The sequence below is a fragment of the Diabrotica virgifera genome, chromosome 6, assembly GCF_917563875.1.
Source record: "Diabrotica virgifera virgifera chromosome 6, PGI_DIABVI_V3a".
Lineage (NCBI taxonomy): Eukaryota > Metazoa > Arthropoda > Insecta > Coleoptera > Chrysomelidae > Diabrotica > Diabrotica virgifera.
Genome location: NC_065448.1, coordinates 116,675,344 through 116,684,865, shown reverse-complemented (window position 1 = coordinate 116,684,865; position 9,522 = coordinate 116,675,344). Strand labels below are relative to the sequence as shown.

The window sequence follows — 9,522 nt, the reverse complement described above, 5'->3', positions numbered from 1 at the left end:
TGTGCTTGTCGTGAGTAAAGAATTGGACCACGTCAATAGTACAGTTTGGGTATTACAGTTAGGATTTTTATTACCTTTTACCTTTTGTGCATACCCTCTACCACGAGTAGATGCGGGCTTGCCAGTATCTTTACCTTTTAGCATACCCTATACTATGCGTATAGTGCGCTTGCTAGTATCTTTACCTAGATTGTGTCTTCCTATCGCTACGAAAGCAAGTAGACGTTCTGGATTATCTTTTACCTTGAGTTTTAGATGTTGATATCCGGAACCATATCATATATGTTTAGGTTTGTAGTAATGTAGTTTTAACTGGTCCTAATGAATTAGTCCCTCATTGAATTCTGGGGTGATTAATAGAATTTGTTCGCTCTAGTGTCAATGTTGGGTAAAGTTAATAGGATGCGTTTAGGTTAATTGTTGTTTATGGTTCTTAGTTATATTGTGTTAAGGGTTGTTAATACACACCTGTAATTTAGTTTTAATCATGGGTTTACTAACACTTGAGAATGTAGATAGTAAGTAGTGTTAAGAGTTAACTTACTCTATAAGGTTGTATAATTATATTTAGAATGTTAGTGATTAACGCGTAATTATTTGTTTTTCTCTATCTTTGGTTTTACTAAATTAAAGTAAATTATCTTGTTGAATAACTTATGTCAGTCAGTTACGTATGTCGGTTAGTTACACATCCCTTCTATGTTCTATACTTTCTGCAAGTACCATTAAAGATATCTCGCGTGGCCTCTATACTGTCTGTATGACTTCGTCCTGATTTTTGTTCTGTCTCCTCAGCAAATAGTATGGCTGTTGAGCCTACCAAAATTATGGTTTTATACCACAACGTTTCTCCTTTACGGTGTCCATCCTCAGGTTCGCCTAGCGTCAGTTAGTTTTGGAAAATAAAAAAAAAAAAGGAAACTTGTAGAGTTTTCCTTTTTTTGCTGGAGAAGAGGGAGAATGTAGCGATCACGCTACTAATTAAATTACTTTAATTAAAAATTGGATTAAAATATACCCCTCTACAAAATCCTTGGGTGACGCCCGCGAAGATCCAACTACGATTTTTCGGTGCACAGGCGCGCCAATAGAAAGAAAATCGATGATTGTCGATTTCTAGTTTAGTTGGTCACGAACTCACAAAGAGGCAACACATCGTCATTACTTAGGTGACGGAGTTTGGGCAAAATTGGGAAAATATATAACTAAAAGACCTCGAACATCAGCCAATAACCCATACTAATAATAATCAAGCAGTAGTTATATCTGGAGACTTATTTACAAGAAAGGAAAAAGGTTATAATACCGCCGATGTGTTGCTTTGCTCAAGTGAGTATATTGATATATTTCTCTTTATTTCTTCATTATAAAATCAAATTCACCATCCTAGATATCTCGTTCGTTATCTGTAGATATTAATTTCAGTTAAGAAATAATTTAAATGTCACATTATAAGTTATATTACGGTAAGGATATTCGTTTCCATTTGCAAAGGAACAGTCAAGGCCATATGTTTTAGTGCTAAAGTTAAATTCCAATTTCTCATTAGACTTTTTGCTCTAGGTTTTTTTGAGGTAATAATATAAAAAAGTTTTAACGAATATCAGACATGTCATGCGCATGTCCCTGCCATGTCTGATTTGATGATTTGAATTAGTTTCAGTTTGACATGACATATGTATACCTAACCTGAGTTTTTTTGTTTTGGTTTCCAGTGCAGTGACCCTGTGCTGTCTACACATAGTGTTATAAATAATGTAATTAAATTGATAAAATTTATTTTAGATTCCGTCCCGTAGCTACTTGTCACATAGACACTTAGCCTAGTCAATTTAGATAGATTGTATCATCATTTAATGTGCCATCATATAAATATGTGCCAGTTACTGTAAGCAGCTAGGGTATGGGTTACCCCTAGAGTTACTTTTGATTGGATTGGATAGTACCTATTTCACAACATCCAGGATTGGATTTATCACCACAGCAGCCCACTAGTTTTTGCCGTGCCAAGAGGAAATTCATTCCTATCTGGACCTTTTTAAATAGGACTTGTGGTTAAGATAAGTTGTTTAATCTTATTATTTACATATTTTGGGTACTCTATAGTTGCTTGCACTGTAAACTTCTTGTATGCATACAATTGAGGTAAACTAGGTACATATTTCTTGATAGATAGGGTTTTAGGTCGTTGGTTTTTTTTTTTTTAATTTAATAGAAGTAGTAGTTTCCAATAAATAAAATTAGGTCTTGTTCAATAATCATTATAAATAATAATTGTAGCTTAAAAATTTGATAGGGAAGGGGTCGTTAAAGGTTTGTCGCGGATTTCAAATAGGGAATATGTCTTGTAGGTTTTTACATTGTATATAAAGAGTAACTGACCAACTCATTTATACAACTCATTTATATCACTCATTTATATAACTCATTTATATAACTCATTATATATTTACTTATTAGTGTTTTTGCTAGGTGAGATCTTTATTATTTTTACCAACCGTAGCGTTCTTGTTGTGGATCTCACTCTAGCGTAGTTCAATTTAGGAAATAATTACTAACTTTTTAGTTGTAAGGACTTAGTGCTATTCTGACGGACTTTTGATTTGGATTTTGATTTTAATACTTTTGCTTGGCCAGTGATAGTGGATAATTGCTTGTTGAGTGGCCTTTGCGGTCCTATTTTATCTTTTCCCCATCCACTATCACTGTTATTACGTTGCGTTATATGTAAAGTGTTAACATTTAATATTTATTATTAATATATTTGTATGTATTAAGGTTGGTGTTTTATTTCAGTCTGTATTACCAGTATATAACATAGCAAGACAAGATCAGTATTTAGTATTTTGTATTTCAGGTGGTTGTAACCAGTGTCATAGAGTTCCCGTTGTTCGTTACTTCAAAATCTCGAACCTGTCCAACTTCTTGGTTCTGAGAGCCGAGTTGTTCGTTCGAGTTGGCGCCCTTTTTTCTTCTTCTTTCTTTGTTGTAACTCGATATTATTTTATCTCTAGCATTCTTATCTATTTTCCTTCCATTTTGTATTAACAGTCTCATTTCCTTCCTAGTTACTATCATCTCATTACCAAATTTTCTTCTCATATCTCCAAAGCCAATATTCGGTGTATTGAAGCTAGCCCGAATACTCACTTGAGATTTAGTGTCTCTCTGCCCTTTTAATTTTTTCCTGAGCTAAGCCCCTCTTCTTGTCGTCTTAAATCTCTTATCATTTATTTTACCCATCTTTATTCAGTTCTTCTCTTCAAAAATCTCTATACCCAGAGTCGAGAGGGTTCAATCGGATAGTGCATAGGCTGCTTTTCTCTGGCCCAGGTAAAAATCTTCGACATATCCATCTCCCACCGCAACTGACGAGATGGTAGTGTGTGCCTAGCGGCATCTGCTAAATAAAAGACTAAGTTTTTCAACCTAATAAAAATATTTGTAAATTAAACATTTTTAAAAGATTTTTAATTGAAAAATTTTATTGGCCCATTTCCTGGTGACAACCTCCAAGGCTTCTACAATATGCAAGCCAAATGGATGCTGCAGTGAAGACTAAAGGGAAGGAATTCTACACTATGCAATTTACAAGCCCCGTCTGCAGCGTGGTAAAGCTCCAACGGAAAATGGACCTAGTTACCTTATAGGAGTAATACTAATATAAAAATAAAAATGTATACCATTTTTATTCATTCAGTTGCGGTGCGAAACCAAAACTCTCTTAACTATTACTCAGATCAGAGAGTGCAGCCAGCACTCTTATCGACGATTTCACCTCTTGTTGGAGGTTCATCAGAGACTGCATAGGCTGCTTTTCTCTGGCCCAGGTAAAAATCTTCGACATATCCATCTCCCACCGCAACTGACGAGATGGTAGTAGGTGCCTAGCGGCATCTGCTAAATAAAAGACTTAGTTTTTCAACCTAATAAAAAAATTTGTAAATTAAACATTTTTAAAAGATTTTTAGTTGAAAAATTTTATTGGCCCATTTCCTGGTGATAACCTCCAAGGCTTCTACAATATGCAAGCCAAATGGATGGTGCAGTGAAGACTAAAGGGAAGGAATTCTACACTATGCAATTCACAACCCCCGTCTGCAGCGTGGTAAAGCTCCAACGGAAAATGGACCTAGTTACTCTATAGGAGTAATACTAATATAAAAATAAAAATGTATACCATTTTTATTCATTCAGTTGCGGTGCGAAACCAAAACTCTCTTAACTATTACTCAGATCAGAGAGTGCAGCCAGCACTCTTATCGACGATTTCACCTCTTGTTAGATGTTCATCAGAGACTGCATAGGCTGCTTTTTCTCTGGCCCAGGTAAAAATCTTCGACATATCCATCTCCCACCGCAACTGACGAGATGGTAGTAGGTGCCTAGCGGCATTTCCTAAATAAAAGACTAAGTTTTTCAGCCTAATAAAAATATTTGTAAATTAAACATTTTTAGAAGATTTTTAATTGAAAAACTTTATTGGCCCATTTCCTGGTGACAACCTCCAAGGCTTCTACAATATGCAAGCCAAATGAATGCTGCAGTGAAGACTAAAGGGAAGGAATTCTACACTATGCAGTTCACAACCCCCGTCTGCAGCGTGGTAAAGCTCCAACTGAAAATGGACCTAGTTACTCTATAGGAGTAATACTAATATAAAAATAAAAATGTATACCATTTTTATTCATTCAGTTGCGGTGCGAAACCAAAACTGTCTTAACTTTTACTCAGATCAGAGAGTGCAGCCAGCACTCTTATCGACGATTTCACCTCTTGTTAGATGTTGATCAGAGACTGCATAGGCTGCTTTTCTCTGGCCCAGGTAAAAATCTTCGACATATCCATCTCCCCGCGCAACTGACGAGATGGTAGTAGGTGCCTAGCGGCAGCTGCTAAATCAAAGACTCAGTTTTTCAACCTAATAAAAATATTTGTAAATTAAACATTTTTAAATGATTTTTAATTGAAAAACTTTATTGGCCCATTTCCTGGTGACAACCTCCAAGGCTTCTACGATATGCAAGCCAAATGGATGCTGCAGTGAAGACTAAAGGGAAGGAATTCTACACTATGCAATTCACAACCCCGTCTGCAGCGTAGTAAAGCTCCAACGGAAAATGGACCTAGTTACTCTATAGGAGTAATACTAATATAAAAATAAAAATGTATACCATTTTTATTCATTCAGTTGCGGTGCGAAACCAAAACTGTCTTAATTTTACTCAGATCAGAGAGTGCAGCCAGTACACTTATCGACGATTTCACCTCTTGTTAGAGGTCCATCAGAGACTGCATAGGCTGCTTTTCTCTGGCCCAGGTAAAAATCTTCGACATATCCACCTCCCACCGCAACTGACGAGATGGTAGTAGGTGCCTAGCGGCATCTGCTAAATAAAAGACTAAGTTTTTCAACCTAATAAAAATATTTGTAAATTAAACATTTTTAAAAGATTTTTAATTGAAAAACTTTATTGGCCCATTTCCTGGTGACAACCTCCAAGGCTTCTACAATATGCAAGCCAAATGGATGCTGCAGTGAAGATTAAAGGGAAGCAATTCTACACTATGCAATTCACAATCCCCGTATGCAGCGTGGTAAAGCTCCAACGGGAAATGGACCTAGTTACTCTATAGGAGTAATACTAATATAAAAATAAAAATGTATACCATTTTTATTCATTCAGTTGCGGTGCGAAACCAAAACTGTCTTAATTTTTACTCAGATCAGAGAGTGCAGCCAGCACTCTTATCGACGATTTCACCTCTTGTTAGAGGTTCATCAGAGACTGCATAGGCTGCTTTTCTCTGGCCCAGGTAAAAATCTTCGACATATCCATCTCCCACCGCAACTGACGAGATGGTAGTAGGTGCCTAGCGGCATCTGCTAAATAAAAGACTTAGTTTTTCAACCTAATAAAAAAGTTTGTAAATTAAACATTTTTAAAATATTTTTAATTGAAAAACTTTATTGGCCCATTTCCAGGTGACAACCTCCAAGGCTTCTACAATATGCAAGCCAAATGGATGCTGCAGTGAAGACTAAAGGGAAGGAATTCTACACTATGCAATTCACAACCCCCGTCTGCAGCGTGGTAAAGCTCCAACGGAAAATGGACCTAGTTACTCTATAGGAGTAATACTAATATAAAAATAAAAATGTATACCATTTTTATTCATTCAATTGCGGTGCGAAACCAAAACTGTCTTAATTTTTACTCAGATCAGAGAGTGCAGCCAGCAGTCTTATCGACGATTTCACCTCTTGTTAGAGGTTCATCAGAGACTGCTTAGGCTGCTTTCATCTGGCCCAGGTAAAAATCTGGGACATATCCATCTCCCACCGCAACTGACGAGATGGTAGTAGGTGCCTAGCGGCATCTGCTAAATAAAAGACTAAGTTTTTCAACCTAATAAAAATATTTGTAAATTAAACATTTTTAAAAGATTTTTAATTGAAAAACTTTATTGGCCCATTTCCTGGTGACAACCTCCAAGGCTTCTACAATATGAAAGCCAAATGGATGCTGCAGTGAAGATTAAAGGGAAGCAATTCTACACTATGCAATTCACAACCCCCGTATGCAGCGTGGTAAAGCTCCAACGGGAAATGGACCTAGTTACTCTATAGGAGTAATACTAATATAAAAATAAAAATGTATACCATTTTTATTCATTCAGTTGCGGTGCGAAACCAAAACTGTCTTAATTTTTACTCAGATCGGAGAGTGCAGCCAGCACTCTTATCGACGATTTCACCTCTTGTTAGAGGTTCATCAGAGACTGCATAGGCTGCTTTTCTCTGGCCCAGGTAAAAATCTTCGACATATCCATCTCCCACCGCAACTGACGAGATGGTAGTAGGTGCCTAGCGGCATCTGCTAAATAAAAGACTTAGTTTTTCAACCTAATAAAAAAGTTTGTAAATTAAACATTTTTAAAAGATTTTTAATTGAAAAACTTTATTGGCCCATTTCCAGGTGACAACCTCCAAGGCTTCTACAATATGCAAGCCAAATGGATGCTGCAGTGAAGACTAAAGGGAAGGAATTCTACACTATGCAATTCACAACTTCCGTCTGCAGCGTGGTAAAGCTCCAACGGAAAATGGACCTAGTTACTCTATAGGAGTAATACTAATATAAAAATAAAAATATATACCATTTTTATTCATTCAGTTGCGGTGCGAAACCAAAACTGTCTTAATTTTTACTCAGATCAGAGAGTGCAGCCAGCACTCTTATCGACGATTTCACCTCTTGTTAGAGGTTCATCAGAGACTGCATAGGCTGCTTTTCTCTGGCCCAGGTAAAAATCTTCGACATATCCATCTCCCACCGCAACTGACGAGATGGTAGTAGGTGCCTAGCGGCATCTGCTAAATAAAAGACTACGTTTTTCCACCTCAAAAAATATTTGTAAATTAAACATTTTTAAAAGATTTTTAATTGAAAAACTTTATTGGCCCATTTCCTGGTGACATCCTCCAAGGCTTCTACAATATGCAAGCCAAATGGATGCTGCAGTGAAGACTAAAGGGAAGGAATTCTACACTCTGCAATTCACAACCCCCGTCTGCAGCGTGGTAAAGCTCCAACGGAAAATGGACCTAGTTACTCTATAGGAGTAATACTAATATAAAAATAAAAATGTATACCATTTTTATTCATTCAGTTGCGGTGCGAAACCAAAACTGTCTTAATTTTTACTCAGATCAGAGAGTGCAGTCAGCACTCTTATCGACGATTTCACCTCTTGTTAGAGGTTCATCAGAGACTGCTTAGGCTGCTTTTCTCTGGCCCAGGTAAAAATCTTGGACATATCCATCTCCCACCGCAACTGACGAGATGGTAGTAGGTGCCTAGCGGCATCTGCTAAATAAAAGACTAAGTTTTTCAACCTAACAAAAAAGTTTGTAAATTGAACATTTTTAAAAGATTTTTAATTGAAAAACTTTATTGGCCCATTTCCTGGTGACAACCTCCAAGGCTTCTACAATATGCAAGTCAAATGGATGCTGCAGTGAAGACTAAAGGGAAGGAATTCTACACTATGCAATTCACAACCCCCGTCTGCAGCGTGGTAAAGCTCCAACGGAAAATGGACCTAGTTACTCTATAGGAGTAATACTAATATAAAAATAAAAATGTATACCATTTTTATTCATTCAGTTGCGGTGCGAAACCAAAACTGTCTTAATTTTTACTCAGATCAGAGAGTGCAGCCAGCACTCTTATCGACGATTTCACCTCTTGTTAGAGGTTCGTCAGAGACTGCATAGGCTGCTTTTCTCTGGCCCAGGTAAAAATCTTCGACATATCCATCTCCCACCTCAACTGACGAGATGGTAGTAGGTGCCTAGCGGCATCTGCTAAATAAAAGACTTAGTTTTTCAACCTAATAAAAAAGTTTGTAAATTAAACATTTTTAAAAGATTTTTAATTAAAAAACTTTATTGGCACATTTCCTGGTGATAACCTCCAAGGCTTCTACAATATGCAAGCCAAATGGATGCTGCAGTGAAGACTAAAGGGAAGGAATTCTACACTATGCAATTCACAAACCCCGTCTGCAGCGTGGTAAAGCCCCAACGGAAAATGGACCTAGTTACTCTATAGGAGTAATACTAATATAAAAATAAAAATGTATACCATTTTTATTCATTCAATTGCGGTGCGAAACCAAAACTGTCTTAATTTTTACTCAGATCAGAGAGTGCACTCAGCACTCATATCGACGATTTCACCTCTTGTTAGAGGTTCATCAGAGACTGCTTAGGCTGCTTTTCTCTGGCCCAGGTAAAAATCTTGGACATATCCATCTCCCACCGCAACTGACGAGATGGTAGTAGGTGCCTAGCGGCATCTGCTAAATAAAAGACTAAGTTTTTCAACCTAACAAAAAAGTTTGTAAATTGAACATTTTTAAAAGATTTTTAATTGAAAAACTTTATTGGCCCATTTCCTGGTGACAACCTCCAAGGCTTCTACAATATGCAAGCCAAATGGATGCTGCAGTGAAGACTAAAGGGAAGGAATTCTACACTATGCAATTCACAACCCCCGTCTGCAGCGTGGTAAAGCTCCAACGGAAAATGGACCTAGTTACTCTATAGGAGTAATACTAATATAAAAATAAAAATGTATACCATTTTTATTCATTCAGTTGCGGTGCGAAACCAAAACTGTCTTAATTTTTACTCAGATCAGAGAGTGCAGCCAGCACCCTTATCGACGATTTCACCTCTTGTTAGAGGTTCATCGGATACTGCATAGGCTGCTTTTCTCTGGCCCAGGTAAAAATCTTCGACATATCCATCTCCCACCGCAACTGACGAGATGGTAGTGGGTGCCTAGCGGCATCTGCTAAAAAAAGACTAAGTTTTTCAACCTAATAAAAATGTTTGTAAATTAAACATTTTTAAAAGATTTTTAATTGAAAAACTTTATTGGTCAATTTCCTGGTGACAACCTCCAAGGCTTCTACAATATGCAAGCCAAATGGATGCTGCAGTGAAGACTA

The 9,522-nt window shown here is 37.0% G+C and overlaps 1 long non-coding RNA gene across 1 annotated transcript; it reads left to right on the top strand.

The window, feature by feature from the left end:
• The first annotated feature begins 234 nt into the window (after positions 1-234).
• LOC126885978 (uncharacterized) lies at positions 235-2,777 on the top strand. The gene is made up of 2 exons (XR_007698522.1): positions 235-1,329; positions 1,786-2,777. It is a non-coding gene; the product is annotated as an uncharacterized LOC126885978 (long non-coding RNA).
• Positions 2,778-9,522: the final 6,745 nt, after the last annotated feature.